Source organism: Caretta caretta, chromosome 4 (assembly GCF_965140235.1).
Source record: "Caretta caretta isolate rCarCar2 chromosome 4, rCarCar1.hap1, whole genome shotgun sequence".
NCBI lineage: Eukaryota > Metazoa > Chordata > Testudines > Cheloniidae > Caretta > Caretta caretta.
Genome location: NC_134209.1, coordinates 62,119,089 through 62,142,401, shown reverse-complemented (window position 1 = coordinate 62,142,401; position 23,313 = coordinate 62,119,089). Strand labels below are relative to the sequence as shown.

Genomic DNA, 23,313 nt, shown 5'->3' with positions numbered 1-23,313 from the left:
TGCATTAAACTTTCATTTCTGGTGAACTGATTTCAAATTTTGATTATTGCAAGTGAAATGCATGTGGTTTCAACTGATCATGTTGTGCACTTCCCAAAACCACAAAGCTACTTGCTCTCTGCTCTGGATAAGAATGACAGGGTATTACTGGTCTGGATTGGCAGAGCTGTGTGTGCAGAGCATTCTTAAGCCTACTAGCATAGTTCTTGGCTACAGTCCACGTTATATCACTTTGTCACTTTCATAAGCACTGAATGTCAGCAAATTCACCCCAGATGATTCCTATGGACTTTTTTGTACAGGCCATCATTCAACCTGCCTTTCCTTTTGCAGAACTTCCACTCACACAGTTGACTTGATTTCTGTCTATATTACTCCTGAGGGAATTCTGCGCCAAAAAACTAAAAATTCTGCACACGACATTTTAAAAATCTGCAAGTTTTATTTTTCAATAAATAAATGTGGAGGCTTCAGGATGACAGTGGGGCGCACAGGCCACTGGCTACATAGAGGTGGAAGATCACATTGCAGCCCTGCCCCCTCTGGGACATGGACTCGGCAGTGAGGCTGCACCCAACCCTGACACAGCGTAAGGGCTGGGCCTGCCCCAGAAACACCCTGGGTTCTGCCCCTCCACCCCGGTGTGCCAGGTGTGGGGCAGACTGGCTCAACCAGGCAGGATCCAAGTTTGGAGGGGCTCAGTGTGGGGGGATCCAGGTGTGGGGGGATCTGGATGCACAGGGGCTCATTGGGGGGAGTTCCTGGTACAGGGGCAATGGGACTGTGCAGGGGGTTCCTGGTGAAGGAGGTTGGGGCTCAGCGAGGGGGTCTGGGTGCTGAGGGAGTGGAGCATGGTGGGTTGGGGGTTTGGTTGCAGCTAGTTGGGGTTCAGTGGGGTGGAGGTCTGGGTGGGGGGGCTTGTTGGGGTGGTCCAGGTGCAGGGGGGTGGGGCTTATTGGGATGGAGGATTGAGTGCAGGGGGCTCAGTGGGGAGTGGTCTGGGTGCAGGAGTAGGGGTCCAGAGGCAGGGGTTGAGGTTCAGCAGGGTGAGGTTTGGATATGGAGGGCTGGGAGGAGTTCTGGGTGTACAGGGTGAGGCATGGTGTGGGGGTCTGGGTATCGGGGGGTCCAAATGCATGGGGGTTGGGCAGATGGAGGAGCATCTTTCTGTACAGTGACCCCTCCCCCTTTGGCAGAGGAGCAATGGGGACAGAAGCTGGGGAGGATGCTGAGCTTCCTGCAGATGGGGGAAGTTTCTGGGGTGGGTCTGACCCAGCCCCATCTACTCCTTGCAGGGGAAGAGGAAGTCCCATCCTCCCCCGCCTCCAGCCCAGCCAGGACTAGCAGCTGATCCCAGCACAGGGTAGGAGCCACCAGCCCCGTGGTGATTTACCTCTCCTCCGGGTGCCCAAAACGATGTACTTGCCCTGCTAGAGAGGGGTGCGTGGCCACTCTTGCAGCTTCCCTTTGCTTTGCTGTCAGAAAGTAATTTTTCTGCAGGGAAGCAAAGACATCTGTGAGGGACATGAATTCTGCGCATGTGCAGTGGCACAGAATTTCCCCAAGAGTACTGTATATAAGTTTGGCAGATGTGGATTGGTAAATCAAAGAACAAAAGATTTTGTTCCATTTTGTAGCATAGTGAACTGTAATATATAATTGTGAAAGCACATGAACCCAGCGAAGCGCAACTTTAGCTGGTATACAGAAGGGTAGCAGTACCTTGCACAGTGGTGGTGTTTAGGGTAAAGGCCCTAGTCGGTAGCTCTATAGACTGTGGTGAAGGGAGTTTCTTGTTTCAGAGTCCTTGCTTCAAATCATGACTTGTTGTTTGGCTTAGCATTTTTTTGTTCCTAGTGATACATGGCAGGATTCCAAATCACCATTGTGTTGTGATTCACTGTAGGGGGAGGGAGAGATTTCATTCTGCATAAAGTTTCCTTTGGCTTGGAGACAAAAGAAAAAGAGCAGTTTGTTGGCTCAGTTTAGCAGACAGGGAGCCAGTAACTGATCAGCTTATTAATATAGAGAGTTTCAAGTAATTTGGTCAGCCAAAAAAAGCATTTAAAAACACTTAAAAAGAGACAAAAGGAAGGGTAAGTTACTTTTGTGTTGGCCTTTAATTAACCGAGGTTCGCACTCTGGCTACTTGCTTTTTAAGAGCTGCATTGGATCATTTATTTAAGTACTGTCTTTGTGAGAGGCAGATTATGAAGGCTTTTTGAAATTGACTGTGTGTGTGTGTGTATATATATATAAATAAGTATAAGGTTTTCTTAATTAGGAGCAACGGGCTAGGTGCCGTGGTGAATTTAAGTCACCTATCATTTTTCTGACTACTAGTTAAAAAGAAGACTCAATGAATTTGTTTTGTATCTGAGTTTTGTAGGTAAACATTGAACAGAATCCTTTTCAAATATTATGTGGGGAGTTTATAGCCTGAAGATTGCAGTTAGCCAATGACAAACCAGCTTTCCTTAACATACTCCCAAGTAGGAGGGTAAAATTTGTTTTGCACTTCGCCAGCTATTTGTATCCCGCTCTGTGTGCATAGTGGGTGGATAGTCTGAATTGCCCACTAAATGTTTTTCTCTCACTCATGGAAAAACCCATGGAAATGTATCTTGTCAGCAAATAAAATTGATTGTTCTGTACATCATCTGGTTCTTGTTGGCTGAAGAAGTCAGAAATCTTATTTCAGTTTCAGAGACCACATTGAATTAGATCCAGCTACAGCAGGTCTTCCCTATCCCCTTGGGTGGCTGCTATACAACATGTGGTGATGGAATGTTATAGGGAGTATGCTGATAAGCTGAGCATTACTTGTCAGCTAGGACTAAGAATCTGATCCCTGAACACCAAATATTGTGACAAACCTAAGCTGTTTAAAATGTGGCTGAACCTTGGTAGTAAACACCAGCAGTGATACCTTGTGAATACATAGACTTAAACCTACTGCAATACAAACCACTAATCATTTCTACCATAGGCGCCAACTTCCCCTCTGCCCGGTGGGTGCTTGACCCACCTCTTGCACTGCACTCGCCCCAACCCTATTCCGCTCCTTCCCCAAAGTCCCTGCCGCACCCTGCCTTTTCCCATCCCAGCCCCGCCCCTTCCCCCAAGTCCCCTCCCCTGCCCTGCCTCTTCTCTGCCTCCTCCCCTGAGTGTACAGTTCCCTCTCCTCCCGCTCCCTCCCAGAAAGTCCTAAGCGCTGCCGAACAGCTGTTAGGCGGGGGGGGGGGAAGCTCTGGGAGGGAGGGGGAGGAGCGGGGACGCGGTACACTCGGGGCGGGAAGGGAGAAGGAGGTGAGGAGGGGGGAGCTTGGCTACCTGTGGGTGCGGAGCACCTGCTAATTTTTCCCTGTGGGTGCTCCAGCCCCAGAGTACCCACAGTGTCGGCGCCTATGATTTCTGCAATTAGCAAGTATTAATTTCAGCAAAAATGTCTGAATATTAACATATAAAATCAAGTGATTGCACTGTGCTTCTAGAGCAGGGGTGGGCAAACTACGGCCCTTCAGATGTATTCATCCGGCCCTCAAGCTCTCACTGGGTGGGGAGTGGGGTCCGGGGCTTGTCCCGCTCCACGTGGCTCCCAGAAGCAGTGGCATGTTCCCCCTCGCGTAGGGGCAGCCAAGGGGCTTTGCACGCTGCCCCCTGCCCCAAGCACTGTTCCCAGCCAATGGGAGCTGCAGGGGCAGTGCCTGCAGACAGGGCAGGGCACAAAGCTGCCTGGCTGTACCTCTGCATAGGAGCCGGAGTGGGGACATGCTGCTGCTTCCCAAAGCTGCTTGAGGTAAGCGCCACCCGGAGCCTGCACCCTTGCCCCCCTTCTACGCCCCAACCCCCTGCCCCAGCCCTGATCCCCCTCCCGCCCTCCGAATTCTTTGGTCCCAGCCTGGAGCACCCTCCTGCACCTGCAACCCCTCATCCCCAGCCCCACCCCAGAGCCCACACCCCCAGCCGGAGCCCTCACCCCCATCTGCACCCCAACCCCCAATTTTGTGAGCATTCATAGCCCGCCATACAATTTCCATACCCAGATGTGGCCCCCGGGCCAAAAAGTTTGCCTACCCCTGTTCTAGAGCGAAGACAACAGAGAAGGGACACATGCACTGTGAAAACAGAGTTGCAAGCTGTACACATTTTCTACATGTGTTGTAGAGTTAAAGTGACTGAGAAAAGGTGAACTTTGAGTAAAAAATTCCAGAACATCATAGTGGCTGCATCGTAAGTGGGACTCCTGCATTTGCGTAATATGTTTTTCCTTAGCTGTAAAATCATCCTAAAAAATTCCTCTGCTGTGTCTTGTCAGCTGTCAGTCTAAACTTACTTTCCATTGGTTTTATTTCCTGTTTCTGAATCTTCATCAGCCTTACCCCATCTGGCAAAAGCTGACTTTTTGCCAGGTTTCTGAACTTGTCTTAAGGAAAAATATATGCGCAACATCATGAGGCCACATACAGAGAATAGTCCTGCCCCCAAATTATAAAATGTTGTCTAAGACAACCTCAAGTTACTCTGCTTCTATTTCCTGTTCCGCTGTTGACTCTGCACTGGTTCCTGATGGCACACATTGAAATGCAAATGACAGTAGTAATTGGCTGAGAGATAAACCACAATGAGTGAGTGAGCCATGCAGCAGGGAGTTAAGTGGCTAAGTGACAATTATTGCTCTGTATCCTCCAGTATCATGAGCAGCCGTGCCGTTTGTTCTCTGTTTTAAAGGAGCTGTAACACATTAATTGGAGTGCTTCTCTGTTAACATGTCTCACTTAGTTTCTTGTCTGATTCTGCTTTGGCGTAGGGGGAGTGGGGGAGGGCGAGGGCCTTTCTTTGTTCAGTTTTTTATTGTTAAATCTTATTGAAATGTTTGTTGTTCACCACATCCTTCCCAAGGACTGACATTTTGTTTAACTTAAAAGCTGTTTAAAAATAATTCTCAGTGTGTGGATATTGTGTTAGCTGCAAGTTGCTGAGTAGGTTTCAGCAGGTCTCTTAAACAGTAGGGCTTAATTCTCTCAAAGATAACAAATGAACATGTCAGACTAGTCAGTTTTGGGATCCCAGATTTCTGTCTCATCTGAAGAGAAACTCTGGCAGCAGTAGATTAAAAGAGTGGAAGATGTAAAGGTATACTTTACCAAATAAGGCTTTTTTTTTTTTTGGCAATATATATAATGTATCTTTTAATTTGGGAATTGGAGATAGCACTAGTTATAGTGCTAAAGGCACTGGATTAGTTTCCCTAATGGCTTTGCCAAAGCACCATCTTAACTTTTAGTTGTAACAAATAAAAATGGTCTACCATGTTTAGATGGACAATAAAATATCCCAGTTTCATAAATTGAAAAGCTTGGACACAGAAGAGTAGATGAACTGGAATACCCGTCGTTAGGGTGACCAGATGTCCCGATTTTATAGAGACAGTCCTGATATTTTTCAGAGTAACAGCTGTGTTAGTCTGTATTCGCAAAAAGAAAAGGAGTACTTGTGGCACCTTAGAGACTAACCAATTTATTTGAGCATGAGCTTTCGTGAACTACAGCTCACTTCATCGGATGCATACCGTGGAAACTGATATTGGAGGCTTTCTCTTTTATAGGCTCCTATTCTCCCCCACCCCGTCCCTATTTTTCGCACATACTACCTGGTCACTCTACCTAGCATTGTAGCCGGTGTAGACTGAATTGGCCTTTCTGAAACATAGGGGGATGAGAGTGATCAATATTGTAATTTCTGGATATAATAAACTTTATAGGAAACACTGGTTGGTTTGTAGAAGTAGAGAAGTAATGCTGTGCTTAAGGGATTCCATAGACCCTCTTGAAAGAGTATCTCCGTGTGAAGGACCATAAAGTAGAATCTGGTAGGGCCCTGACCATAAAGTCGAATCTGGCTGGATTAAAAAGCCTATGCCATAGGAATAAAGGTACAGCAGTAAGAGAGATGCTGTCAGTCTTTAGATCAGAGCAGTGATAACAAATGCAGAGGTTAGGGAGTGATCAGAATCTGCGAGAACTATAATAATAAGCTATTCAAATATAAATAGATAGAAAATTATATTGGGACATAGTTTGCAGGAAAAAATGTCAATACCATAAATAATTACTTCTTGGAACAGTTTATTCTCAGAGCATTCATGAGAAGAGTCCACTTTTGATTTGGTCCTGAGTAAAACACAAGATTTTGAAATTAAGGGTGAGGCAGGTCAGTATTTGAGCGGGAGATTTCCAAGACTACAGGTTGCTGCAGCAAGTATTGTTGGTGGTTGAGTTGGTGACACTGTACCCTCTTGATAAGTATTGCACTTAGATACTAGGCTGTGGTGTGCTGTGCAGGTGCCTAAGATAAATTGATACTGAGCCAATACCTAAGCATAGGGGTGCAAATTGTGCTAGTAAAGATGCTGGGTGAGATTCTGTCCTGTGCCTCTGCCAGGGGGTTCTCAGAGGTCAGCCATACAACTGTCTCCTGCACAGGGGACATCCTCACCCAACCTCAGCCATGGATTTTAGAGCCCATTTATGCCAATCCAACCCTTTTACCTTGTGTAAAGGGGTTGGGACGGTGTGAGGATTTCACCGGTGGCATTCTGAGTGAGATGTATACTCAAGATTTTGACCAATGTTACGGTAACTATCCTGTGTCACTATTTTCATGAGAACAGCCATTTACCATGTGATGTCTGTCCCAGTTCCAGAGAGGATAATTATATTTTGCCTGCCTAAAGTCTCCCTTCAGTTTCAGTTGGAGAAGGTATTCTTTTTCACTTCCTCTCATAAACTATTGTGTAGCATTTTTGTTTGCTGGTAAACAGCTACTGTAGTTCCTCCTCCTCCTCATGGATGATTCACATCAAAGAAAGCTCTTTGGGATGCTTCTAGATTAAAGATTCTATGTACATGTAAGCTATTAATGTTACTTTGATGCCTACAATCAAGAAGGGGGATTTTAGGGAACAGGAATGAAAGAACATACTGGAATAGAGCAGCGAGGAAACTAATTGGAAAGAGCCTGAAACAAAAAGTTAGGAAATAATATAATCTATAGACTCTGCATAGAAAGAAGTACTCCTCAGCGGGGGGGAAAGTGGCATTCCTCCATTGGCTCTGATGGAGCAACACTGTTTTTACACTGTGTGAGGATCTGGCCTAGAAAGTTAAAAAATAATCAGTGGAACTCAGAGCTGCACAATATTATTCAACCAAACAGCTTAGTAAAATTGAATAAGGATTAAACATTTTTATGAATAAAGATAACATCTTACACAAAATTATAAGGCTTGTCTGTATACCCAAGAGGGGAAAAGGAAGAAAAAGTAGAGAAAAATGAAACGCTATGGTTAAATGAAAAGGTGCAAATGATTATTCCAGCCAAAGAAGTAGCCTTTATAAAAGAATATTCAGCCCAAGTAGTGCTAGTAGAATGGAACATAAACTTTGGTAGGAAAGATGGAGTCCTAGAGGGATGGGAGGAAATGAAAAGGACAAACAGACAAAAACACAGTGATTTCTTCTACAGAAGTATGTGAGAAGTAGGAAATATATTGAAGATCTAATAAGCCTACTAGACCACAAAGGTACTCAGGAGGCAATCAAAGAACATGAGAAAATTGCAGAGACACTAAATAATTTCTTTGCATTGGTCTCTCCTATAGTGGGTGCCTACCTCCTGAGTTTAATGTTAATTCCAGTAAAGGTGAGGTATTGTCAGGGTAGAGGCATCAAAAAGAGTTAATAAGGATGGAACAAATCAACCTAAGTGGTAAGATGCCATTTAGACTGTATGGTATTCATCCTTGAGTTTGGAATAAACTAAAGACTGAGCTATGAACAAAAAAAGGAATGATTTATCATTACAGCAACTATATTGGAATACTGGAGAGTAGCCAGTGTTCTTACTTTTAAAAAAGCGCTAAGGATGATCCTAGGAATTATAGACAGATGACCCTTATTTAAGTAACGAGAAAAATGGTTCAGAAAATCATTAAAGATGTCATTATAAAGCACCTGAGTATTATATGATAGACACAACCACATAGCTTCTGTAAGTTGAAATTCTCTCTCTCTAATATATTAGAATTCTTCAAAAAGTTAAAATAGCAGAAAATGGAGAATTGGTGGAGATACTATAATTTATTTAGATTCTTAAAGGGCTTTTATTAAAGTCCCTCACAAGAAGCTATTAAGAAAACCTGGTAATCATGGGGTGAGACTATTCCTGGCGGAATTCTGCGCCACTGCAAAATGCAGAATTTTGCAGAAATTAATGTTTTTGCACTGAATTTCCTTTCCCCCACAAAAATGGGCTGCAGTGCTGCTGGCCTCCACTAGGGGCCACTGGACCTGGCAGAGCCCAGCTTGCACATAGAAGACACTGCAGGGGATGGGGAGGACAGAGTAGAGAGTTCCCAGTGCCTGCGCTTCCCTGCACCCCCTGAGGGAAGGAGATGGCAGTGCGCAGGAAACTCCACACAAGCCTGGGACCGAGCAGCAGGCTGTTTCTCCTTCTGGAGCCCTGGGTTCTGCGGGGAGAGCGGGGGTGGGTGTCTCAGCGGTGGGGGCCCTGCAGCTGGGCTCTGGGAGGGAGGGGTTGGGTATCTGGGCAAGGGGAAGCCCTACACCTGGGCTCTGGAGGGGGGTGGGGAGTTTGGGTGTATTGGCTGCGGGGGAGGCAACAGCTGATCTTTGGGTGACAGGGGGCAGAGAAACAGGAACTAGGTTGTCATAGGGGTTTCTTTAAATCTCTACTCCTGGGAGAATTTTTGTGTGTGTCTGTATTGTTACAGACATACTTGCTGAAAGGTATTTAAAATAAATTACCAAAATAATTGAAACTGGTGTGATTATGTACTGCTATTTTGACAAATAAAATTTTCAGATTTTTGTAGAATTTTAAAATATTGTGTACAGTATTTTATTTTTTGGCACAGAATTCCCCCAGGAGTAGGTGAGATGCAAAGTCCTACTATGAATTAAAAACTGTTTAAGGGATAGAAAGCAAAGAGTGCAAATTCTCATCAGGGAAAGTTTTCATCAGAGGAAAAGGTTAAAAGAAGAGCACCCTATAGGTTGTACTAGGTCTGTTATCATTCACTGTATTAATGACCTAGACGAAGGGCAGAGTAGTAAGTAAAGTAAGTAAATCCCAACATTTGCTGGGAATGTGATGTCATTTTTTAGCTGGTTAGGACCATAAAAAATAAAGATGAGATACTTCCAGAAGGCGCTAAGTAAGGGCCAGATCCTGCAAACCCTTTGTGAGAAATTCTGATTAAACTTCGAGGACTTGCATGATAAAACCTAAAGGCAACACAATGGCAAACAAAGTTTGCCATACAGGAGTGCAAGGTGTAATGTACATTGGAGGGAGCAATGTAAATTACTTTTACACAGTTTGCTTTCCATGTTGTATTGAATTTTGTTCACTTTGTCTTGCAAAAGACATACTGGAAATAAAAAAAATAAAATGAAATAAAAGTTTCAATAAGAGAAACAAAAATAATTGGAGGCAACAAAGTGGCGGGTGAGAAGATAGAGAACTTCCGTAACAAGAGAGATGAAAAAATGCAATACTTCTGGAAAGAAGAGTTAAGTATGTGAGTGGAATCAGTAAAAATGACTACCCTGGTGAGGGCCAGTTGAGTGCACCTTATTAACTCTTTCCCTTAATGCAAGAGCAAGAAGGCACTCAGATTTAAAAGGCCAAAGATGTAAACAAACAAAAAGATCTATTAGTTTGCATGCATGATTAACTCATGGAACTCTCAGCTGCAGGATATTTTGAAGCAAATGTCTTAGTAAGATTTAATAATAAGGGGCTAGACCCAGTGAAAACTGTCCATAAAGTCTACACACCATTTACCCCCTTAGCCCTTCTTTTGATGACTTAAGTTGTGCATATTCTTTGTGCTGGTCCTTTGTAAGGGAATGACTCTCACCTGATGTGAATAAGGGTAAGATGTTATGCGGGCTGTGTGTGTTTCAGGGCATAAGTTTAATTGCCACCTAGGGGGTCACAATTAGATCCACTATGGAGGTGGGGGTGGAAGACTCACTCCTCTGCCCTGTTGGTCATGAGACAACATGATTTATTGTTTTGTTCCATTCTGACAATTTCTTTATTTCACTTCTGCTATTCCATTTTTGGGTCAAGGCCACAAGAAATCTGTAGGAAATCTTGCAAATTCTTTATAATTTTCCCCAGACTCTGCAGACATATTTTGAAACTCCAGGAAAATTTGTGCTACTGCCTGAAGTAAATACACTCCAAGACACACATGAAAACACCAGTATAGTGGTTACCATTAAAAAGTAACCATCTGATGTCCGTTAGTATGCATTGGTATCTGAGATGCCTCAGTCCTTCCATATTTAGAAGAGGAAATAACCGTGGTGAGTCTGATAACAGGCATGTGGCAAATGTAGAGTTTCTTGTTGACCACTGAGTTTTTGAGTACTTTAAAACAAAATTTTCTTTTTTATTTTACCCACTCTTGATTAAAAAAATTAAAGCTACTGAGGCCTCTCTGGGATCTTTCTGCATGAAAATTCCAGGGGAAGAAGATCTCCCAATCCTCTCAGAACCTCTCTTCCCATTGAGATGTTCTTGTTTCCCTTCTCCTCCTGACTCGTACGTTGAAGCCTTCCGCACCTTATTTATACGCAAGCAAAAAACTAACTAAGGTTAAGCATGAAAGTGTGTTCAGTGGAGTCTAGCTAATACCCCAAAACACACATGAGATGTGTGTATAATATATATGTGACAGGTTGCCCCCTTCATGGTGCCACCTGATGTGCTGAGATACCACTGAGCCCGCCTGTTCTGCCAGCATGGGCCCCCTTTACCCTGTCTTGCTGAGGCAGGCTTTTAAGCCTCCTCTAGCAGACACACAGGCAGGGCTACACCCCGCTGCAGAAAGACACAGACACTGAGCTCGGCTCTGGGAAGACTCAGCTTAGGGGACTTGCCCCAGCAGTCAGGTGCCCAGCTCCCTTGGAGTGCAGACCCAAAGGTATATCGTGAAATCCGCCCCCTCCCTCAACGTGTAGGAAGGTATGCACAGCCCCTTCCCTCCACCCCCCCTTCCAATTATGAATTGCACAAACTGGGTTTCAGAATAAACAAAAAATAAGTTTATTAACTGGAAAGAGTAGATTTTAAGTGAATATAAGAGAGAAACAGAACAAAGCAGATTACTAAGCAAATAAAGCAAAACACTCAAACTAAACGAATTAAGTTTCACTAAAGAAACAGGCTACAAAATGTAATTTCTCACCCCAAGTGTTGAAATAGGCAGGATGCAGAGTTGCTATAGTTCAGAGTTCCAGTTATTTCTTCTTACACACTGGGCCCCTGTCCTAGTCTGGGCTCTGCCTTGCCTTTCCCTTCAGGTTATTTCCTTTGTCCCTTCAGATTCTTTCAGCAGCCCTCCTTGGGTAGGCAATGGAGGAGAGTCCCGTTTGCCTTCCTCCCCACCATTAAATAAGATTTACATAGAGCAGGAATCTTTTGTTTTCCAAACTTGACCCCCCCTATCCTTTTAGTGGAAAGTTACAAGAAGTCCAAGATAATGCTTAGTACCAGGTGACAAGACCACCTGACCTAGTAGCAGTCACTGTTCCCTCTCAGGAAGGAGATTAGTATTAGTATCATCACAGTCTTGTTGTTTCTTCCTAATGGCCCATCAAATCTGATGGCCTGTTGTCTGGTCTGTGTCTTCTAAATAAACATCCAGTTGTAATTGTTATATAGTCCATATTCCTAACTTTAGATACAGAAATGATACATGCATACAGATTGGATAATCACATTCAGTGAATCATAACCTTTTCAGTGATATTTCACATGACCCATCTTGCATAAAACATATCTTAGTTAGGTCATATCTATATCATAAGCATATTTCCATAAAGAATATGAAGTGTAATGTCACAATATATTTGATAGGTATTCACTTATTTGCCTCTTAAAAACTTGTTGCCACATCCGTGTGGAATTCTGGTCCATGAAAATTCAACTGCACTGGGACAAAAGCATATTCTTTGCTCAGAAGCAAAATAATTAACAGTCTGGACATTTAAGCCCTGTCCACACTTGAAAAAATAGCAAGTTCTGAAACTGTTTTTATGTTTTGAATACCGTTTTGGCTAACACAGTTTTACTGGCCTTTTTGGATGGAGCATAAGTTTCTAAAAGCAATGTTTGAAAACTGTTCTTGCCCTCTGATATGGGTTATCTGGGAAAAAAATGAAGATTGGCTGTATTGAAGATATTGGCAGAAAAAGTGTCATTTTCTAAGTGTCATTTTCGACAAGACATTTGATTGCTGCTGTTAGCTTTCAGAGGTAATGCTCAGCTGGGATGATTGGCAGGCATCTCCATACTTTTCTTAGCTGTTGTGTAGGACAGGACTGTCTCTCTGTACCACTCAGACAGCACCACATTATGTCAAATTTAGAGGATTATCTTGAAAACTAGGAGAGAGATTTTCTTCAGAAAACATAGGAAAATGACAGAAATCTATAGGTCTAGCCCATATCCATGCTATCTGTGTTGAATGTGTTTTCCATGGCCTTTGTAATGGTATTCTCCTGGGTACCAACTTATCCATATGTGTGTGCTTTGTCCAGTGGGGAAGAAATGGAGACTTACGACCTAACACAAGTTTGAACCCATGTCTCAAGATGTGAAAAGCTAGTGTATTAAAAACCTGTTCTACTGAACACTCTTGAACATAAAGGAGATGCATTGGGAAAGCACAGCAGGAATTCTTTATATTCTGCAACTTCCCAGTTTGTTCCTTACATTCATTTAGCAAACCTTATTGGACATCTACTTTGAGCCCTTTTTTTTTAATGGGAGCTGATCAAGAGCTTTAGTTTAACCCATTTTGTTGCCATGGATTCTGCTTTAACTTTACTGCCCCTCTAGATTTCTTAAAGTGGGTCTTCAAAGCCGAAGGTCTCATTTTGTTGAAGCCCTGTTGGCAATAAAGGTGGCTGGGTTTAGTGTGGGAAATGTAAATCTGATAGAAGGAGTAATAGTTTAAACAACTTCAACCCCATTCCAGAAAAGCCTTTGAGGAAGATATGCCCTGTTTATTGAGGTGCGGAAGGGCACATATTACTCATGTCTCTGGTACCCTGGAATGGGTAAGTTTGGTTCCTTAGTCTTCTGACGAGATGAAACAGAACATGTTTTTGTTGTTTACTGAAATCATAACATTCATAAACCAGTCGGAGAACACTTCAATCTCTCTGGTCACGCAATCACAGACATGAAGGTCGCTATCTTAAAACAAAAAAACTTCAAATCCAGACTCCAGCGAGAAACTGCTGAATTGGAATTCATTTGCAAATTGGATACTATTAATTTAGGCTTAAATAGAGACTGGGAGTGGCTAAGTCATTATGCAAGGTAGCCTGTTTCCTCTTGTTTTTTCCTACCCCCCCCCCCCCCAGATGTTCTGGTTTAACTTGGATTTAAACTTGGAGAGTGGTCAGTTTAGATGAGCTATTACCAGCAGGAGAGTGAGTTTGTGTGTGTATGGGGGTGGGGGGGATGTGAGAAAACCTGGATCTATGCAGGAAATAGCCCGACTTGATTATGTAAAGAGTTGTCACTTTGGATGGGCTAGCACCAGCAGGAGAGTGAATTTGTGTGGGGGGGTGGAGGGTGAGAAAACCTGGATTTGTGCTGGAAATGGCCCACCTGTTGATCACTTTAGATAAGCTATTACCAGCAGGACAGTGGGGTGGGAGGAGGTATTGTTTCATATTCTCTGTGTGTATATAAAGTCTGCTGCAGTTTCCACGGTATACATCTGATGAAGTGAGCTGTAGCTCACGAAAGCTCATGCTCAAATAAATTGGTTAGTCTCTAAGGTGCCACAAGTACTCCTTTTCTTTTTGAAATCATGATGAAATCAGATCAGCTAGAGTTTGATGTTTACTTCTACAGTTTCTCAAACAGAATAATTATTGACTTAGTCCCCCTCCTCTTGCTCTCTCTCCTCCCACTGCTTTCTGATCCTTCAGAATGTGCATTTAAATATAGCTGGTTCCTTACCATTGTGTCTGCCTGTAGAGGAGTAGCTCGAAAGCTTACTTACATTGTAGATCTATCCACTTAAATCCTCAGGACCAAATGCTGACCTCTGAATGAGAGCTGCCTGTTTGAATTACATCAGAGGGCAATATCTAGCCGTATGTGTTTCTTTATTTTGTTATATGATGTGTTACTGTTTTCACCGCTGTAATTTCTGAGTCTTCACCTTGGTTATAACTAAACTCATTCTTTTCAAAAGCTGGGGTGCATATGTATGCTTAGTGGAAGGAAAAGGTATGCTGAATGGTACTTAAATATTCTAGAAAAGCCAATAAATGCTTTGATTTTAGTATACCTACTTTAAGCAAAGAAATAGATTTTTTTAAAGTGTTTTAACTATTCACAACTATCAGGCCTGTCAAAGATCAGCCAGAATTAAACACTGGGAACTTTCAATTGTCAATTGATATTTTGGTATCCTGGAGGTTTAATACTTGCTTTTTTAAAAACTTCAGTAGAACACTTTTTAAAAGCACAGGTTATGTAGGACCTGTTCATACAGGTGGAGAAAAAACTCTTACAATTCTAATGCTGTCTGTCTTCTGTGTGGTTCTTACAATAAAGAATCCCCTAGCTACTGCTAGGTAAGTGGCCTTTATAGAGAGCATGCAGGCAGGAGCATCTGGAATAGGTAAACAAAAGGGGAGGGGGGGGAGACAAACAACCAAGTAATCAGCTGAAAACTGCAGTCCTTAAAGGGACACTGACAACTTGAAATCTTGTAACTAAAAAGAAAGTTACAAGTAGTTTCAGGTCCTGCACCTGCCCAAGCGCCCCAGCCAATTTGTGGCTTTGCAACCACATTTTCCTATGTCTAAAAATGTTTTCTCTGTCTGTTGCTTTGTGAAAGACCTTCAGTAACAACAGAGGAAATTGACTATAGTGCAACAGTGAAACTGACTATATACACATTGCTGTCAAGTGGGCAAACTGAAAAACTAAAGAGAAATATTTTTATCTCTAATCTCTTTCCATTATACTGATCTTAGGTTTTAATTGTAAGAATTGAAAGTTTTTAAAAAATCACAAAACAAAAACTCATAGGCAGAAATGTGATTTTTTTTTTAACTGTGCCTCTTTAATTAGGCACATCTCCCATTTTCCTAATTAAGAACTGAAGGATTTGTCCCATTGTTTTCAGAACTCTTTAGCTATTCTATATCTTATTCTCCAGTTTCTTCACTCGTAGTCAGATTTACCAATGAAGTAAATGAAGAATGAATTTGGCCTGGTAGGAGGTATAATCTTTTTGGCCCCAGTGGAATTACATCATGGATTAATTTGGCCCAGGGTTTCTAAACTCGTGTCATAAAGAGAGGTGTGGTAGTAAAAGAAGGGAGGGAAGCAAGGTGGAATCTTTACCCTTGCTAACAGCCTTTCCGATGCACTCTCATGGTCTTCCTTTCCCATCCTTTATGCTGATTACATTTGTGCTAATTACACGGGCTCGCTTATTCTTCCCTGTGTATTAACCATTGCTAGAGAAATGTATTTGCACACAAATGTATTTGTAAAATAAAAACTTGGATTATGTTCTCATTTAATGGAAATGCTGAGAATTGATACTATAATAAATATCTACAGAATGACAGGTTTCAGAGTAGCAGCCGTGTTAGTCTGTATTCGCAAAAAGAAAAGGAGTACTTGTGGCACCTTAGAGACTAACTAATTTATTTGAGCATAAGCTTTCGTTGCATCCGATGAAGTGAGCTGTAGCTCACAAAAGCTTATGCTCAAATAAATTGGTTAGTCTCTAAAGTGCCACAAGTACTCCTTTTCTATCTACAGAATGTAACCCTTTGTCTTTCGGAAACTTGCTCCATTTAGTTAATAACTTCTAAGGCCAACTTTTCTTGCGGAGACTTTTTCTCTGAGTCAGAAAAGCAAAACCCAGCCATTTTTTCTGACTCTTCTATTTATTAGTGTTCGTGAGGTGCTCAGCTACCACAGTGATGGGGCAATATTATTACCTAGTTAAATAAGTTGTATGTATGTAGCAACTCCCCTGCAGAAATCTTTAGTGTATTTAAATAAACAGAGAAGTTTTTCACCATAATAATTAAAAAATTAGCTAGGAAAGATATACAGCAGAACCCTCTGAAAGTGAAAATTATATCCACAGTACAACTAGATGTGGGCCCATTGTTGGAGTCTGCAAGTAGGAAAACTTCCTACTGTACTCAGTAGGGGCCTGGTGAGTTGTTGCCCTGCTCCCTTACACCAGAGAAAGTGAGGTTAAAATGCTATCAAACCAGAATGTGGAGGGCAATGGGGAATTAGGCCCTAGGTTTTTGCTAGCATTAGCATTTCAGGATTGTGAGTATAAGTAGGAGGCTCACTATCCTTGGAATTGCAGTTGGTACTCTGGAGTTGTCCCGAACAATCCAGGACTTTAATCCTACTTCTTTACAAAAAGTTTCACTCTATAAAAAGTCAGCGTAGGCAGGTTGCACAGTATTGCACAACCAAGGACAGTATACACAGTAAGACCTCTTTGTGTGTGTGGATTTGCAGTGACTGGGCCAAATTGTGCCCTTGTTTAAATAGGTGTCGCTTCTGTTTGAGTCAGTGGACTCTGAAATCTTTTCTCTGAGAGAATTTGAATAAAGAAAATCACTTTTTTCTCTACTACTGAAAAGATGAAAAGCACCCCTTCTTCAATAACTGAGCCTAACTGCGGTTTCTGCTACCTTACAGTGCAGCATACAAAAAAGCAACTATTTGCTTTAAATAATTAAACTGACTTAATTCCAACAAAAGGTTAATGAACACACCCACACTCTGATCTTCTGGTTACACTAAATTCATGAAACCATCATTAGAAAGTGGAAATATGGCTGTCCCGTCACCAGTCCCATTTATTGTGACAGGCACAGCTTTGTATTTTAGTGTGATCCCAGCACTACCCTAGCTTCTTTATGGCCACTGCCAAACTTTTAGCAACAAACACTGTTCCCTGGGATCAGGAATGCAACACCTCTAGACACATCTGCTGAGGAAAGAAAACATTTGTTTGTAATTCTTCTATCCTTAGTCCCTGTCCGTCCGTCCCCCTTTCTTCTCCCATCCACTCCTCTAAAATTCACACTGTGCCTTGCTGCTGTTCAGTGTAGAAGCAAGTGGCCCCGCAGCTGCTATTTAAATGTTCTCCCTCCCTCTCCCCCTCCATGAATGGCGTCAGAGCACGCTGCAACACTGCCCTGAACTTGTTCTATCCAGTTTACTCAGCCAGCTTTTTCCTAGAGATACATTCCTGTGGCTGCCTGAAACTTTACAGGAGAAAAACCTTCTTGAGCTTTTTAATTTTACATCCATCAGTGAACAAAGGTCAGATCATCTTTCTTAATTCTGAATGCATCCGATGAAGTGAGCTGTAGCTCATGAAAGCTTATGCTCAGATAAATTTGTTAGTCTCTAAGGTGCCACAAGTCCTCCTTTTCTTTTTTCTTAATTCTGTATGTCCCTCCCCACACACTACTTCCCTTTACACTCTCACCTCTCGAAAAAGGAATCTCTTCTATTAAATGTGTGAACCTTGAGTTTATTTTCAGGGGGAAACCAAAAATGGGAGAGAGCAGAACTAGTGTCTCTGATTTTTACTTCAACACTCTACCTCCTCCTCACCCCAACCCTCCCTCCAAATTAAAAGCTTTTAGATGAGCAAAGCAAATGGCAGGGGGGCTAAGGTGACCAGATGTCCGAATTTTATAGGGACAGTCCCGATTTTTGGGTCTTTTTCTTATATAGGCTCCTATTACCCCAAACCCCCGTCCCGATTTTTCACACTTGCTGTCTGATCACCCTAGTGGGGGCACAGAGAAGGAGGTAGATTGTATCACTTGGTTCAAGAGTGCTACAATTCTAACTCTAAAATGGACCAGATTATTCAGCAAAACAAAATAAACAGAACTTTGTTGAGTCTTCGTGCTTTGTGGAAGTTTGTTCACTGAACCTCAAGGAAGTTGCTGATGGGAGCTGTTGTGTATTTACAGTGTAGACAGGTGACTAGTCCACGAGCTAAGCTGGATAGCTGGCATGGAACACCACTAGCCCACAGGATCTTCTTCCTCATCAGCCCCATGGCAGAGGGCTGGTGAAGACAAAAAGGCTGATGAAATTAGTGGCTTTTTTTCTAACCCAAGCTCCTCATTGTTTTTTGTTTTGGCATTAATATGAAGATGAAAAAGATGAAATGACGTTACTTTAACATGGCTCGCAAAGTAGGGTTGTGGCCATAACCTAGGAAGATGAATATAAATATATATTTCCATACCAACATGCCCCTTTTTAATTATTTTAAAATAAATACTCCGATCCTCTTTATTTGTAAGAATTACCCTAGTTTACAGATTTTTTTAAACTAAATCCTTCCCCCTTCTCACAACCACAGAAAGCTTTGACCCACCAGAATCGGCATGGTAAAGAAGGGAGGGGGTTAGGATTTGGGGACACCGCTGGTCATTGGTGTCTTCTCTGTGCCTCAGTATGCAGAGAATGTTGGGGGCAGTGGACGTGAGATTATGTGGATTACAACTGGACATTTATCTTCATAGATGGGAGAAGAACAGGCTGCCGGAGGTTAATACAACCCTGAGAGAGCTGTGGTGTTGCTTCACTGGTTCAGACACTTCGTGGTCTGAGGGAGAGGGCTCACCCCACCCCCACACTCCCTATGAAGAGTCCTACCAGTTGAGCTACATGGAGAACTTTATCAGATAGTAACAATTTGTCACAGGGGCCAGCCACTAGAGGGAGACATGATCACATGCACTAGGCCATTTGATGTAGTAGATATACTCCCCCTGTTCCATAACCCCGTTCCAGAGCATCTGAGAGCCACAGGAGTTCAGGTCCCAAATGAGCTACTGGTTTGTAATGAACTATGGCTGCTTGTACATAGAGACACCAAGTCAGCGGTAACTGAACTTGAGACCTTCAGCAAAAAACTCAGGCTGTTAACACTTGAGCTAAAGGAACGCTTTCCTAACTCTGTGAAGGTACCAGGTGGTATGTTGCTGGAGCCAGCCATGAGGGAAGCATTTGATATTCTGGCTATGTGTCTGTGTCCAGTGCTCATTACATGTGTTGATTCCAGGTGTTGGTCCCTTGTAATTAAAAAGAACCATATGGTGCTTTGTGTCACTGGCCTGCCTACATTTCTCTAAGTGAGATTTTTAGGTCAAATTCTGCTCCTCTAATGGCTGTGGTAAAACTTGTCACATAAATGACTCATGTGAATAATGGGAGCTGGATTTGGGTCTTTAAGAGGGGAAAAAATGACTGGGTATTAGAAACAAAGAACACGTAGCAATCAGGGCCATCAAAACAAGAAGAGATGCTTGATGTGAGCCTCTGATCCTTGTCTTTCAAAGAATGAAAATGAAATGTCAGCAGAAGTTACCCCTTTACTATCAATGACACCTAAAGCTTTGCCTCCAAGGTGGACGCATAATTGAGCAGCATAATGTGGTACTCTCTGTACCTATGCCCTTTCACAGGATGTGTGCCATCCTTCTCAGTGCAATCAAGAAGTGAAATAGGGTCAAGCAGTTCTGTCCTGAGGCTGTAGCATACCAGTCCTGGAAACAAGTCAACCATGATGACTAAGAGTTTCCCCAGGAAGCAGATCAGATCCTTAACAAGCAGGTGGTTTATGAGCTGATAAAGATGATCTCAAAGGCCAGGAATCAACTCACAAGTAAAAGAACAGAAATGATCAGTGTTTGTTTCTCCTGCTGCTGGAGTCAGAAATCAAACTGCGGGTTTAGTGCAAAGTGGGTTAATATGCTGGTAATTCAGTGCCTACTAGCTAGGAAGCATAATAAAGCCCACATTTCTTGTTTGGTGTAGGGAGAATGCTGCAGAAACAGGAATTTTATTACATAATTATGCCTCCTACATAAAGCTTTGAAAAAAGCTACCAGAGTTGTGCATCATTAAAATGACACAATATGCAGCCGTGATCAGAGTCCTCAGGTGCTTAGGACTGTACAATATGTACACACTGTTTGTGTCCTTGCAACATTCATGAATTTAAACTCACTCCAGTTATGAGGGAGGAGAGCTGATCAGAATGTGCTGCACTCTCTGCCTTGAAAACTGAGACTCTCTGTAAAAACACTTTTTGTTTTACCAAAGATTTAATTAAAAGATTGAAAGGAAAGGGGGTGAAAATGCAATTTCTAATTCAAATATATTAAATTCAGACTCAAGCACATTCTTGTTTAGGCCAACAAGGCCTAGGAGAGCTGCAGAGGCCACAGTCTGAATAGCCCTGTGAGGGGAAGAGATTATCTTGGTTGCTTTGCAGAGACTCCTCTAGCTAATGCGGAAGTGGCATTGATAGGCATCAGTGGGAACTGCATTGAGCCTTCTTCATCAAAACAGTTGCAGTGTGTCTGGGAGGAGTCTATGTATTATTTATTATGTGTATTACTATAACACCTGATAATTGAAATGCTTAGCAGATAGAGAGCTTCCTGTCTTAAAGCACTTTACAAGCAATTAATCCTCACAATAGCTGAGTCAGGCAAGTTATATTATCCCCATTTTATAGATGGAAACTCTGACACAGAGAGACTAAAGTGTAGTTCTACTCTAAAAAGTGATTGTACAAATGGCACCTTCATACTCAACAGGTCTGCACCCTGGGTGTGCGCCGAGTTCTGTCTGCTGAGATTAGTTACCAAACAAAGGTTATACTGTTTAGTACCCATATTAGCCTGGTAGAGGTTACCCAACTCTGAGGGAGGCAGCTGCTTTCTCTTCTTTTTGTGTGTGTCATCTACAGAATTGTTTACTAAGTTTTAATCAGACACACAGGTGCTGCTAGAGGCCTAATTTGACGTTCAGAATCTCCTTAAGTCAGAATCGGGGACCATTTTGCTAAACTCTGCATAAACATAAATGGGAATATGGTCTCTACCTTGTAGAGCTTATAATCAAAGACCCGGATGCAGTAAAGTACTTAAGGCCTTCTCTATTTAGGACAGCATTTTAGCACATGCTTAATTTTAAGTATGTGCTTAAGTGCTAACCTGAATAGGGATGCTTTGATCAACTGGGGCCTAAGTAGACAAGACAGACAAAGCGAAAGAAACATATAAGCAAAGTGCTCCGTGTTGATTGGCAAATGTCTTATTTCCATTTTGCTTTGATTATTTTTATTGAAATGTGTTATGAGGTCAGGATGAAGAAGAAGACAGGAAGGCATGAATTAACGGAAGCAATGGAATAGGAGAGAGAGAAGAAGCAAAAAGCAAAGATACTGAAAAAAGAAAAGGAGTACTTGTGGCACCTTAGAGACTAACCAATTTATTTGAGCATGAGCTTTCGTGAGCTACTGATGAAGTGAGCTGTAGCTCACGAAAGCTCATGCTCAAATAAATTGGTTAGTCTCTAAGGTGCCACAAGTACTCCTTTTCTTTTTGCGAATACAGACTAACACGGCTGTTCCTCTGAAAGATACTGAAGTGATTTGTCCCAGATCACCCAGCAAGTGAGTAGCAGAGCAGGAATTACACAAGGCTGACTTCTCACTGTCTTTTACATCTCACCTGCTAATAAATGCTTAGCAATAACAGAATTTAATCAACAATTTTGTTGATAATGCATCAAGCAGAAGAAAATCCAGCTTGCTGCTCTGTTGCTCGGCAGTGCTAGCAGGAGTAAAATCTTGATTTTTGTCATGAAAATGATTAGATTTGATTTGTCAGATGCCCAGGGAGAAGATATGTTGAAGAAGAGGGTGCTATGTAGTCACTCTTCTGATTGCAACCATACTATGATGGAAAAAACCCACATTTTTAATATAGTATTTTAGAATATTAAGGCCCAACATTATTTTTATGTCTCCCCTTTGCAGGGATCTACAGTGAACCAGGAACTAAGCTTAAAACCAATTCAAACATACTGGGCAAAATTCTGATCTCAATTATCACCTTGCAACTCCGTTGACTTCACTGGGGCTGACTGGGTTTAATGGTGCCCAGAATTTGGCCCAATATTTTTCCCTCTTGGGCCTCTCAGATATAATAAAAAATCTGACATGAGTGTTACAGATTATCGAGTGCATACACCATGAAGCCACATTCTTCCCTTAGCTCAATTCAGTGGGGCTGGCAAAGATGTAAGTGGGAACACAAATTGGTTAATTATCTGCTTCTTTTTATCTAGTAGCATTCCTCTGATAATGCAGTGCACATTTCTCAGTCAGCTAAGAAAGGGGTTGTGTGCTTTGTGTAAGAAAGGAGTTAATTTTTGTTTTTGTTTTTTTGCATTTCCTATGGACATGGGAGGACCTGCAAGATCACAGTCTTATGCTTGGGTTTGATTCCATGTTGAGTTAGCAATGGTGGCAGTAAGACCCAATCAGTCACCTAATCCAGTGAGCAAAAGTTGATAAGGAGGTCACGAGAGAGAATGGAAAGGGTGAAACACATTTAACCACATTCTCCCAACACAGCCTCTGCCCAACTCTACACATACCTGCACAAACACACAAAACATACTCTTACCTAACCTGGGAAGAGAGTGGGTGGCAGAATCTCTATAAGAAAATTTTTATCTATCTTTCTGGCCATTGAAAAACATCTTTCATTCCTAGCTGATTTGGATGAGCCATGTCCTAATAATTTGATTATGCTCTGAAGGTGTCAAAAGCAGCTGTGATTTTACGAATCAGTCACTTGCTGACCAGTTAGCATAACTAGGAGGTCAGGAAAATTTCTTAGCAGGAAGGTAGTTTGTTTTGTTTTCACAATTCACCTGAGCACAAGTTGGGTTAGCAAAGGCCTTGCATATGCTGGGGACTGAAATGCACCATGGACTTGCTTGTTAACATAGTTTTAAACACAGTCTTAGCCAGAACTGTTTTAAAGCTACTTTAAAACTAGTTCCACTAACCTAACATGGTTTAATTCCCTGGATAAGACTACAGCCATCAGTGCATGCATGGGAGAGTGAAATTCTGGCTCTGTTGAAGTTGATGGCCAAGCTCCTTTTGACAACCATGGATAATGATTTCACCCATGATGTATATAGCAAATTGAGAGTGAGGTCCAGATCTTTCATTGTTTCCCGTGTCCCATTTCCTTGTTTTTGAGGAAACAGATGCAACTTTACTTTCTTGCAGTTATTATGAGCTGAGAATAACTCAGTGTGTTTTTTCTTGAATCTCCTCAGCACTGACACCCTGCA

General features: G+C 42.2%; 1 protein-coding gene across 5 annotated transcripts in view; it reads left to right on the top strand.

Annotated features, from left to right (window-relative positions):
• Window positions 1–23,313, top strand: part of MAML3 (mastermind like transcriptional coactivator 3) — a 391,103-nt gene that overhangs the window by 94,245 nt on the left and 273,545 nt on the right. The window lies entirely within an intron of this gene.